Here is a 13,216-nt window from a genome sequence, read left to right on the forward strand (position 1 = left end):
GAATATATAAGAAAAATAAGTGTTAGATACTAGAGGTACCAGAGTGATAGAGTTTTCTATCGATATTTTCGATACAATCGAAATTTAGAGAAAATAAACTACAAATTACAAAAACAAAGAAAAACTCGAAACAAAAAATCTATCTAAATTGTACCGCAATTAAACCAAAAACAAAGTTCAATGTTTGGCTTAATTCTTTTTTATTTTTTTTATTCTTAAAAAATAACTAAAAAAATTACATGTTAAATGAAATTCTTTAGCTAAGCGATACTAAAGATTTGAATGGTATATTGATAGTTTCGATAGGGCTATCCATCGTTTTACCAACCCTACAAGTTACGAGGCAAATTAAAATTGGTTGTCTTCCTATTTTTCCCTTTCAAAGTTAAGAAAGCTTGAAAGATAGTGTATTTCATTTAAATAGCTACAAATTAATTTATACCTATATCTCGGTGAGCGATCGTTTCGGTAGTTACGGGGCGTTTTGGTTTGGGTGATTTCCCCGCGAAAAGGTTTCGTGGAAACTACTTTCCCAGATAATAGAAACTGGCGCCCGTCTTGCCGGCGTTTTGCGATAATTCTCCGACAAGTTGAGGTGTGAATATTATGGTGTATGGTGTATATAGGAAACGGGGCCGAGGCGGAAGGGAATGCCAGTTTACTCACTGCATTCCGGGAAAAAACTCACACAATTAGCGCCTGGCTCCCCCTCTCGAAAGGCTCTTTGAACCCAGTACTGTGATATGCATAAGTTGTATTTGATCGGGCTAAAGATAGATTTATCTATGAAGGGGAGGATGTACATACGATTTAGCTGTAAGTCGCCCCGCAATTGAAATTCCCCATAAAAGCTGCCGAGTCACTGCCATTGCATTCGTCTAATAAATGAATGAAACGAACTGAACTGAATGGTTTATGGGTAAATATTTACATTCGCATGACGCCTTTGGCACACCTATGTATTCGAAAACAGCGATTTCAACTGTTTATTTTCTTATTCTTATTTTCCCAGGTAATTTAGGTTCGATTACCTGATTTAAGGAAGCCATTTGAGGTGACATAAGAAACGTGTGTGTTTACTAGCGAAAATATTATAGACTTCTGTGGAAAATGAAAGCACTTGAGTAGTACTTAAAACCAAAAAGTTTGTTCGATGAATGCCATTCCTAATCGCCAATCGGCAAGGTTCTCAACTGTAATCTCTCGTTTGGGTCTGACCCCTCACCTCGGAATACTATGTTTTACACAACCAGATGCTGCCGTTATCGTTGGCTTCCGTTTTTTACATTATATTTAGAAGTAATATTCCCGATCCGATGCGCTTTCTAAATGCCTTTAGACTGAGGCCACAGCTTTGATAAGGCCTTCAAAAAAATATAAAAATAAAAGCTGGTGTCAGGCGAGGGCAATTGGATGCGGTTCGGTATTATCTCACTATAGAAGATGCTCAATTCGAAGTCGGCAACACAGAAATGGGTGTGTGGACTATCGGCTGGCTATATCAATTGCCCGATCCAAAAATCTAAAAATCCTGGGGTCAACCTCGCACACGTCGCGGCAATTAATTTTATTTGGGTTAGTCACTTTTCGCTTCTTTTCTTTTCCTCATTCTATTACTTATTTCTAATTTCTTTTATTTTTCGCAGTCTTCGCTTATCAAAATTAGGTCAAACTTGATGTAGGCACTTTTTGTTGATTAGTTACCGGTAGGAAAAAAAAGAAGAAAAGGCGTCAGCAATTTATGGCACGGCTGCGTTAACTTTGTTGCCATTCGCCTTTCGGCGGGTCGTTTGGCGGGGGGGTTACGTCTATATGGGTGATAAGAGCCCGGCTCTTATCGGAGAGCACCAACTACAAAAACGAAACAAATCAGTTCTCCTTGAGCGACGTCGAGTGGTTGCCGTGTGCGCGACAATCACCTCTGCACAGAAACCGAAAACTGATCGTTTTCGAAATAGTTTTCAAGTCTTTTCTGAAATTTAAATAAGAATCCACAGATCTCAAAAATATTTTAAAATAAAATTGCTAGTAACTGCGGTAAAAATATGATACAAATCATGTGGAAATAAATATTGTAATCATAGTTAATGTTTTAAAAACAAAACTCTATTCTTCTTTTATAACGAATCCATAAAATCAGAAATTTTAAAATATACAAGTCGTTTATTTGTAAAATCCCTGCTCTAGCATGCTATTTTGCGGCCAGATTTAAGTTCAGAGTACAGAAATATATTTAATTAATTAAAAATTAATTCGAATTTTTAATAATATTTTTTCTGAGTGTGCACAAATTTTGTTGAATTTTTTGAGCTTGCAAAAAAAAAAGAAAAACGAATAGAAAAAGTTCCTTAACATTGATTTTGTGATAGTTTCTGTGTGCAGATAAAATATTTTTGCAATGCGCCTGCTAATTGAGATAACGGCATAGCTATAGTATAGTATTATTTATAGGCTCACGCACACAGATAGCGGTCACATGCGCCAAATAATGAATCTTGATTGGTGATCATTTTCCGGGCATATAAATCTCGTGCCAAAGTTGGGGATTTTCGATTTCGGTTTGAAGAGGCTTACTTGCTTAAGTTACTTGACTTTTATTTGCTCGATAACCTCCACGAAGGGCGATTCTGAAAATAATTACCCAAAAGTTTGTTAGTTTTAAATCCCGAAAAGTAATTTGAATGCTAGATTACTTCTGGCTTTTTTCTACGAATTTTCTGGAACAACTAAGCCATTAACATAGGAGTCGTGGAAATGATTGATAGATTGGTAAACTATTAATAAATTATTATGGAAATTTTTCGTGTGCCCAGATTTTAAGACATTTGGGATATATACATAGGTTCCTATTATTGAATTATAAAAGTCGAGTTTTTAAAGTTTATTTTAAATTAATGTTAAAGTACTAGCAGTAGCTTTATCTAAATTTTCAAACATCATTAAAATGATCTAACTATTCCATTTATTTAATACACTATATTCGAATTTCTAATGCGGTTTTCTATGAAATTTATTATGTAAATTTCTTTAATCTATTTTTTTAAATGCTTTTAGTTATGCAGTTCTATTATAATTTATTTATTTAAATTATTATCCTGGCGTTAGACACGTCGAGTTTTTCATATTATTAATATTCAATATAAATATGTAATATAATAAAAAATTTAAGAATATCAATTATTATTATTACTTTTAATTATTTCAAAATATAAATTACGACCCAACAAGTGAATAAATAATAATTTAAAACATTTAACTTATCGTTGCCTTTCAACTGTGTGTATGATTAATTTCTACAGAATGCAATTGGAGATTAAAGCTCGAGATTTCGTAGCCTATACCATAGTCGGCCATATCGACTCATATCCGGCGGTCAACCGGGCAATCCGCAGAAGTGTATTTACGGTGGCTCGATACGGTTGCCAGGGCGACTTTTCGGACACGTATGCGTATACCCCTTGAAGAACCGAGAGAAATAAAGAGGCCCCCGGATAGTTATAGTTATGGTTAGTCTTATCGGCTGAGAGCCACACGCTCCCCGGCAAAAGTCTTGCGGCTTCCAACCGGTCGACAATATGTCGCATCATCCAGAAATAATTGTGAAATTCCTCCTTCAATTGTGGAGGGCTCAAAAAAAGGGGGTAATATAATCGTGGAGTAGAGGCAATTTATTGTTGGCCAAGTTAATCGCGTGCCTCAAGTGCTCGGCCGTCTGTCAAATTATCAGCTGTTCCCCATTAATTACATGCGCGCCTATCGCCTCCAATATACGGAATCGAAATTTCCTAATTTCTCGTTACTCATACGCACCGTTGCCGTGCCAAAAAAATAGCGTTCGTTCGTTTAGCTTTTTTTCTACTCTTTTTTGTTGGTTTTGGCCAAGGGGCCTGCTGATTGCGTTACGCACAAAATCTACGCACGGGTATGCGCAAATAGAATTTATAAAACTAATCTCAAGTGTAGAGAGTGGCCGCTTGCGTAAATATTTCTGATAACGCCGGCAGCTGATTATAATATAATTATAATTTCAGTCTTGGCAACCGGTGACAAGATGGGAAAACGTCATCCTTATCAGTCGCTTATCAGCCCCACACCTCCCACACCGCCTCATTCCTTCTTTTTTTCGGCCGCCTGTGATTCACCCCCCTAAACTACCCCGCTGGATTTATCTCGAAAAATCCGAAACTTATCCACCATACATAAAAACCATAATAATTTTCGTATATTTAAAAATATTGGTACATATTTTATTTATATTTATTTATACATTTTTTGGTATTAAGGAACATTTGTTTAAGTAAAGGAATACCATAGTAAGTAGAAGAATCTCTGAGTTACAATTTATCTGGATTATAATTATCCGTATAAAAAAATAGAACTTAATCAATAGTATATATTTTATTTATATTTATTTTATTTAAAAATGTCGGTAAGGGTAATACAGTAAAAAGTAAAAGAATCTCTGAGTTACAAGATAGCCTTTTATTTATTTCACATTTCAAAAGTAAACGATAATAACTTGCCAGTCAGGTTCTCTTATCAAAATGACCCTTGTTATATTTATGTAGCACAAAATATACATTTTAATTTCATAAGAAAAAATAAGTACCAAGAGAAGGAGTGATAACAATTTTATTCTGGTGAAGGAAGCCATAATTGCATCATAATTGTATGAGACTACAACTAAAGTAATCAAAAAATTAAAGTATTGTTTTATTATCATGAATCTCAAGACCTTTTCTTAAACCAAAAGTCATTGTAAATTCGTACTAACTATTTTTAATGTCTCATGCTTAATCTTAAAAAAAAATCCCTATTACTTAGTAGTGAGCCTTTGAGGTAGGCGGTGAATTTCCCAGCCACGATCGGTGAATAATGTTATAGCCAAGTGATAAGTGATAAGCCATTTGGCGCCATTTCAAGTGGAATTGCGAACGCTGACAGGTTGCCAGATTGCTGATTACAACATGGGGCAATCCACTGGCAGTTGGTCTTTGGATTCTTCGAATCCCCGATTCCTATTCCTATTCCGTTTTCGATTCAGTATCATATTCGGTAATGGAATGGATCGTGACCTCTGAGTCCCACGAGTCCCGCACAGATCGCATGTGGCTCCCCGTATCTGTCACTGCTCTAATGCATGGCATAAATATAAATCTAAATCTCGCTGCTGCTTAATTGAAATCATCATCATTTTTTCGGGCTGGCGAAATTGAATTGCCGCAATCGAATGTTGAATGTTTGAATGTCGAACGGATCGAAGCGAATCGAGGGTCTATAATGCGGCGATAATGGGGCTGATAATGGAGCTACACAGTCGTGCCCTTCGTTCTTTCCACAGCCCGTTGAATGGGTATCAGTGTGAATGAATCTCTTCTATGGATTCTTAATGAACTCATTACTTTGCTCTCATGAAAAAACCGAAACATTGTTTACAAATCGATTTGGGATTCGGTATTCAGTATAAATTATTACCCAAAGGCCGAGAAATCGGTTCGGGTTCTTGGTTAGCAGCAAATAAATTATTTTCCATTATAAAAATAGAGGAATGGCTATAGTTTTGATAAAAAATCAAAAAATAGAATTTTAGAAATGAATATTAAATATTTGCTCGAATAAAACTTAGCAATTCCAAGGGTACCAGCTGGTCTTCAGCCTTATCGCCATCCAAATGACATCTGTGCCTTTTTTAACGCCTCGTTTCACAATCGACGCCTGTTCTTATCAGACCTACGACTCATTTGCATACACTCATCATTTGTTGCTAATGCCCAGTGCCGAGTTACAACAAATTACAACAAATTACTTTTGGCGACAGAGGAATACTATAGTGCGGATTGCCCATACGCTCCATTTGCCCGAGCACTTGATACCGATACGCACTTTACGCCACGGATCGGACCATTGTACATATATTATATTTAGATTATATAGATTCGCCACCTCTTCAACGGGATCACTTTCACTTTCACGATGGCCTGACGCACAAAATCTATATCCTAGACAAGAACTAGTAAAGATGGAAAAGAAAACTAAGAAAAACTGAGAAAAACTAAAGAAAAGTAAGAGTGAAAGCGGAAGAACGCGTGTGACCCAGTTTGCTTTCTATAATCGCCCAGCATTTAGCGCCCGTGCATATACACACCACTTATATGGAGGCCCATAAATAAGATTACTGATTACCGCCGGTCGCCAGAATCGCGGCTCGTAAAAAAATAAATGAAAATATCGCCGTCTGCCTGTGAAATCCAATAGCTTCGCTTCGGCCTAGGGATAGGTGTGTGGTGTGTAGAGAGTGGTGTGTGCACCCCATTTGTTTAGTATAGTAATATTGTAGTATATTGTATAGTCTGGACCCGAAAAAGACATTCGATTGTCGCCCAAGTGATTTGCGATGCCTTATTGGGAATCGCTTAAGAAAAAGTTAAACGATCGGCAAGCGGAAAACATATAGACATATAACCCATTTTTTGGACTTAAAGAATATTTAAAACATAATTAATGAGTAACAAAAAAATTGTGAATATTATTAAAAAATACTTACTTACTTGAACTTGTTAAATGGTTATATTCTCTTAATTTTTATGAATTTAATTTCAAATAAAATTTTCTCTTAATATTTATGAATTTTATTACATTATTATTTTATTACACTAATACACAATAAATACACACTAATTTCCTGTTAAAATAAAACTTAATTTATAAAATAAAAGTGATAAATTTAAAGTGCATCTGGAAGTTATGAAAGAACTCGAACTGGAAAAATCACAATTTGCCTTGCTAAACTATTCGAAGGTTGGGGCTATTAAGTGACGTTGTGGGCTATATAATACAATACAATAGTTTTTAAAAACATCTAGTTTAAAAATGCACATTACTTACACTATTTATGCCGGGAAACACCCAAACTCGCAATTACACAGCCATTAATAGATAAACCATTATAAATGGGTGACAAAAATACTATTTCTGCGGGTGCTCATTTATGCTATTGTTTTGAATAGCGAATGAATGACTAAATGACCGACTGAATGGATGAGTGATTGCGAAACAGCAACGAGAAATACGCGAAAGGCGCCGGCTTGCTCAATTTGCATTATGCAAATGATGCGTAAGAACCCCTCTAAACCCCACGAAAGCCCCGAGAACCCCGAACCCGAAACCCGAAACCCCCAGGGACCCAACATTAGTAAATGTTACAAGAACTGCAGCTGCATACATTTTCTTTATTCTCTTAACAATTTCGTTGGAAAAGAACCAGATTAGAAATTAATTCTAAAGAAACTATTACCTCCGTTTGACGACAAATAATAATATCGCAATTTATATCTTTTAAAATTTTTTTTTTTAATATTTAAAAATTATATAAAATTAAATGTAGATATAAATAAATTCTAAATAAATATATATAACCAGTTCTCTTCTTACCTAAAATTCTTTCTTGCTGCTGCCAAATTTGCATTATATTTCTTAACAGAAAAATATGAATCCAATATGATTGGAAAATGAATGAAAAGAAAAGATTATCAGAGTATCTGGGGCTTCGACCCACTTGGCTAGCCGCTCGTTTATGTTTATTTTCCCCATTAAATGCAAAATGCGCGGCAAATGCGACGCCGGCTGCTGCCTTGTTTTTTTAGTTGTTGTAGTTTTTTTTTAGTTCTGTTGCTGTAATGTGGTAAAGGTCTCGCACGTGTAACGCTTACATACACTCGGAGAAAAATCGCACACCTACCCATACATGCAAGCCCACGATTGCGGAGGCAGTGAAACTATTTTAAATACTTTAGCTTACAATGTTGCCGGTCGGAAACTGCGTAAAACATTTTTAATCGCACATGCCAGTGGCTCGTGTTTGGCACTCGTGGGTGGTTGGGTGGTGCGGTCGTTGGGTGGGTGGGTAGTTGGTTGAATGGGAGGCAGGGGGTGATAGGGGGTGTGCCATGTTTACATCACCCAGACATCGCCAACGACGCGTGTGCAAATATTTTTCGGCGCATTATTGAAATTTATTATTAATTTCGTGCGGCGTGAAATCATTTTGAATTTTAATCAATTAAAATGATCACTTTAAGTATTATAAATCAATGCAAAAATTACCCGGAAACGATATAAATTATTGCATCAAACTAACGTAATGTGAATGTGCTTGTGCTTAAGTTTGGTATATGAAATTTGAATTTATATTAAAATGCATATTTACAAAACAAATTTAAAAAATTATTTCTATATATATATAAATTCTATAAAAAAATATAAGTAAAATCCTGGAACACGTTACAATTTGTTTAGGAAATAAAAAAAATTATGATAAAAGTACAAATGATCCTACTTACTTTTCTTTTTATAAATACGTTTTGTAATTAGCTGTACTTACCTAAAAGTACCCGAAAACCGAAATACTTTTTAAACATAATTATTTCTTATTTGCTAAATCTTTGGTTTTTTTTCGGCCCGTCGTCAATGCCAACGACTTTTTGATTATGTTGAAAGTTTTGTGCGCTTATATGGCGCACCGCATAAATATATGTTCATGTTCCCATACAGCCAGACATCCAGACATCTCCATCCTCGGCATCATCATCATTTTTTATATTCCTGCCAACTGTCATTAGCTTCCTTCGGCCGTGTTATTTATCTGGCGGATGCATAATTGCGTATTATCAGCGTTTTACATTGACATTCTGTGCATTTTTAATGACTTCTTTTGGCCCGAAAATAAAGAAATCGACTGTCTTACTGCCTGCCAAGACTCCCAATGGAGGGCAGACTGTACCGGGGATACAGTCGCAGAGATAGCGAATAAAAGGCTTAAGTGTACATCATTGACATTTGACAGGCAGACAGACCATTTATTTATGTATATATCATATATATAAATACACATTTCTCGACACCCCCACTGCCTTAATTTTATGCAGCGTCAAGAAACAAATTTTCGGAGTTTTTTTTGTTTTTTTTTGTTTTATTTTTATTTGTATTATTTTCTTTTTTTCGGCTGGCGGACCCAACTCAAATCGTTCATTTTGAGTATGGAACTTTTTCTGTTCTTTCTGCACTGCACTTTTGACAGATACTTCTGTCAAATTAAGTGGGAGAAAATGGGCGGGTTTCTGCGTCTGCCAGGAATTCAAATTAACGGACTTTGCAAGTGTCGAACTTTTGGCCGAAAGTCATCTTTTGTTAATTGAGAGAAATAGCTGAAAAATATAAAGATCTTAAAACGTATACAAATTAGTTTTTTTTATTAAAGCCACTATTTAATATTTTCGTAAATTAATTTACAAATTACGGTAGATTTTCTCGGAATTTCAAGAAAATATAAATAATTTGTAGAAAAACTGTGATTTTTTTTATTTGAGGCTTTTAATAAAAAACATGTAAGTTTATTTTGATAACTTAACTTTGTTTTTTTCTAGGAATTTGAAAAAATCAAAATTTTTTGTGTTCTTTTGTTTTGGATATCATGGGCACCCAAAGCCTACTTATCAATATTATGTAGAAATACTAAGCTGATTTTGAACTTTCCCTTAAATTTGCAAGTAAATAAATATTTTTAAAGAAAGGCATCGTTTTTTTATCGTAAACCTTAAAAATAAATTAATTTTGTTGATAACTAAACTATGTAAGCTCTTATGAACGCTACAGAGTGAATTTTTCTGGAATTTGAAATAATATCACAATTATTCGTGCTCTTTTATCTCGGATATCAAGGGGACTTAACATAATTTCTGCTTATCAATATTAAGTTGAAATATTTCGCAGAAGTTCACACTCCCAACTTCCGGTTCGAGCCAGCATAGGACTTCCTGGAAATGGATTTTCGGGGCACTTGAACTATATTTTATGGACCGGCAGGCAGCCATGGGAATTTGAATGGGGATGCTTGGGGCTCGGTGAAGTGCCATAAATTACCAAAATAATAATCTGTCCAATCCTTGAGCAGCCGACAAAGCGACATAAATCAAATCAAATGCGAAAATAATGCCCCTGCTGGATTTTCATAGTGCGATCGTACACATCCGCATATTGTGCAATTAGGCTATCAAATTGAAACCCAACTCATTGTTCGGGTTTTTTGATCTCGAAACTGGCGCTATATATCGAAAATGTGGAATGAGGAACCAGCGCCCATTATTAACTAGTTAAATTAAAGATGCTCGAGCAGTCGAATGATTAATAGGACAAGCTGATATGTTCTTTTCTTTGAATGCAAGAATTATGTTTTTTAGAAATAGCTTGAATTATTCGCAACAACCTAATAATTAAAATTGTATTTGAACCAGTTCTATTTTTATTGCATGATTCTGCCTCTATTTGACATTTAAATGACAAACATTCTTCTATCAAATCAATTAAGTCACTCAAAAAATCAAACACGAACACCGTCATAATGTTAAAATTAATCTTGTCAGTTGTCTTAATTTATTAACGCTTATGCTTTATTTAATTTCGATTTAGAAAATTAATAGTCTTAAGAACTTTAATTTCTGACAGAGAAAAATATATACAAAAATAAAAAATATTAAAAAATATATATTTTAAACTGTGGATATTAATAAAAAAAATATTATAAACATAATTACATGCATGGTAATTAAATTTACCACTATCCACTATCAAATTGATTAAAGATTTATCAATGGAATACAAATCGATGGCCAGATTTTAGTCAGTGAATATTAATTAGGAAATTCCTGTCACATTATTACACCCATCTGTTAACACAATTATCCAATCCATCGGATCGCACGATCTTCAGCGTTTTTGGACACACTTTTTTGCGGTGGTAAAGGCAAGTGTTTTTTTTTGTACTTTGTATTTTTTGTAAGTAGGCACTTTATTATAACCCATTCTCCCAGCAACCGAATGAGGCAATCTGTATGTTATATATGAATCACGGATCGCTTAGATCTGGAAACTTGTCCGGGGCGTTTGCCATAAATCAGGCGGGGCGACAATCGTGTACAAAGCCATGTTGTACATGCCTCGACTTCGTTTTGCAGTTGTCAAAAATTCGCACATTTCTGCGTCGCTTCGGTATTTTTGTTATTTTTTCTTGCCTGATTTCTGATTTCGGACTGCTGACTACTCGATCGGCCTCCAAAAAGTGCGTGCGGTGGTGTGTTGTCATTGTCATGTAGCCGGCAATTAAAATTGGTCCCCTTCCGCTGGCCACCGCCCCTCGAACGCCCCTTTGAATAGCCCCCCGAAGCCCCAAACCCCACGGAAACCCCCTTTGAAAACCCTCCAAAAATTGGCCAGGGCAGCTGTTAAATAATTTATGAAGTGCGTAGGGTTTCTGGCGCGCATTTCAAGCAGCCCAAGAGCCCCAAAATCGAACGCAACTCATTTCATTTCATTTATTTCACTTCCAAAACTCCGGCCAAATATTTGCGCATCGCTCACGCACTTTTTTTGGACTGCCCTGTTCAATTTGGTCGAGGCGTCTTCTCTTCAGATACTCTCAAAATATATAGGATATAATGAAATTTTAATAAACCTGAAACATGTTTAAAAAATTCTTTTTAAATTCCAAAAAAAAAATAAGCAATTGAAATAAAATGTCGAAACTGTCGGAAGAAATGTTAAGAAAATATCAAAATATTTTCCTTATATTTTTCGAACTTTAAGCCTAAATTAGTTTGTTGAAAATTTAATTTTAAAGTATAATTGGAAAATGTGCTGTATGTTCAAAATTAAAGCATTTTTCTATACATTTACAACAGTTTTTTTTATTTAATTTAAGCTTAATTAAAAAATCATTTATTAAAATTATTTTTAAATAAAGAGTATTACCCAGCGACTTTTGTTTTGATTCCCATTTGTCGATTTTTTTGTTTGGCCCGTTTCGTTTTGATTTGGTTTGGTTTTGTTAGCCGGAAAATATTTAGCCACGCAGGTTTTTTTCTTCGGTGCGTTGCTCATTAAACATTTTGGCCAAAAAACTTAGTTGCGATCTGCATGCAAATGCCGCTGATTAGCTGGGGCGCCGAGTTGGCCATAAATCAATGGGCCGCCTTAGCTGCCACACGAGCCACGAGTGGAAAATGGGAACTGCAAACTGGAAACTGCAAACTGGCCCAGAACGGATCCAGATCCCAAAAAAAGTCGGCCTCAAGCTGCCTGCCAGCTGCAGAGGCTTTTCGTTCGGGGTCTTTGGGATGGTCTGGCTATATGGTATGGTATGGTATGGTCAATTCCCCGCCAAGTTCAGATCACGAATGCTCGCTCAACCTTGGCGCACAGTCAGGAAAGTCCATCGAGGGTTGAGGGTTGTCCCTGCACTGCCACAAAATAAAAGTAGAATTGGTTAAATGATTTCCAATAAAATTACGAGTGAAAAATGATACAATATATTATATATATATTAAAAAATAAAAACATATAAAGATTTGGGAAAGTCTTTAATAATTTAATATTAATTTGCAAAGTCTTTTTTAAATTTATACTCCATTGTATTTTATAAACTCCATTTAATTTCTAAATTTTATAATGGCTTTTCTAAATTCTTAACTATTTTTGTTAGATTTTATAATTCCCCTTTAATGTTGGAACTTAGGAGAAAAGTGCTAAATGTTATTTGAAGTACTGTAAAATTATTATAAATTAAATTTAAATAGTTTAAAAATACCAAAGAAGTAAGATGCAATATTTGTGTTAATTATTTAATTTGAATAGCACTTTTCGCTCAGTGTGGCCAAGGGAAGTGTTAAGCTCGCCACAGAAAGTGGAAAGAAGAGCCTGATTAATTATGAATTGAGTGTCTGAGCCTGAGTTGCCTGCACTTGCACTTGTTGGTTTCTTTACTCTTTTTTTCGTATTTATTTTCTTAGTTCACTTGTTGCACTTGCGGCACTTTTCATATTTTTACGCTTGCAGAGTTCGCCTGCAGACTTCATATCGTTCAACTATATACATATATACTGTCTGTGCGGGCAGGGGTGCGGGCGGTCGGTTGCCCAAAAAGGGGCGGGGCCGGGGTCAGGGGCGGGACGGCAAAGGGGGAGGCATTCGAGCAACCACTTTTGTCACGCCACTCCATCATGTCGAAAAAAGGAGCGGTTTAGAAATGAGCAAATTAAGCGAAATGGACTACTATATTTTTTAAAGCGGCAAACAAATTAAAAATATATTCTTAAAGAACTAGAATGTATTAAAAAATCAATGGAAAAATTGAAAAAAATATTTGTATACTTTATTCCAATTGTAA

The sequence above is a fragment of the Drosophila takahashii genome, chromosome X (genome assembly GCF_030179915.1).
Source record: "Drosophila takahashii strain IR98-3 E-12201 chromosome X, DtakHiC1v2, whole genome shotgun sequence".
In the NCBI taxonomy this organism is placed as follows: domain Eukaryota; kingdom Metazoa; phylum Arthropoda; class Insecta; order Diptera; family Drosophilidae; genus Drosophila; species Drosophila takahashii.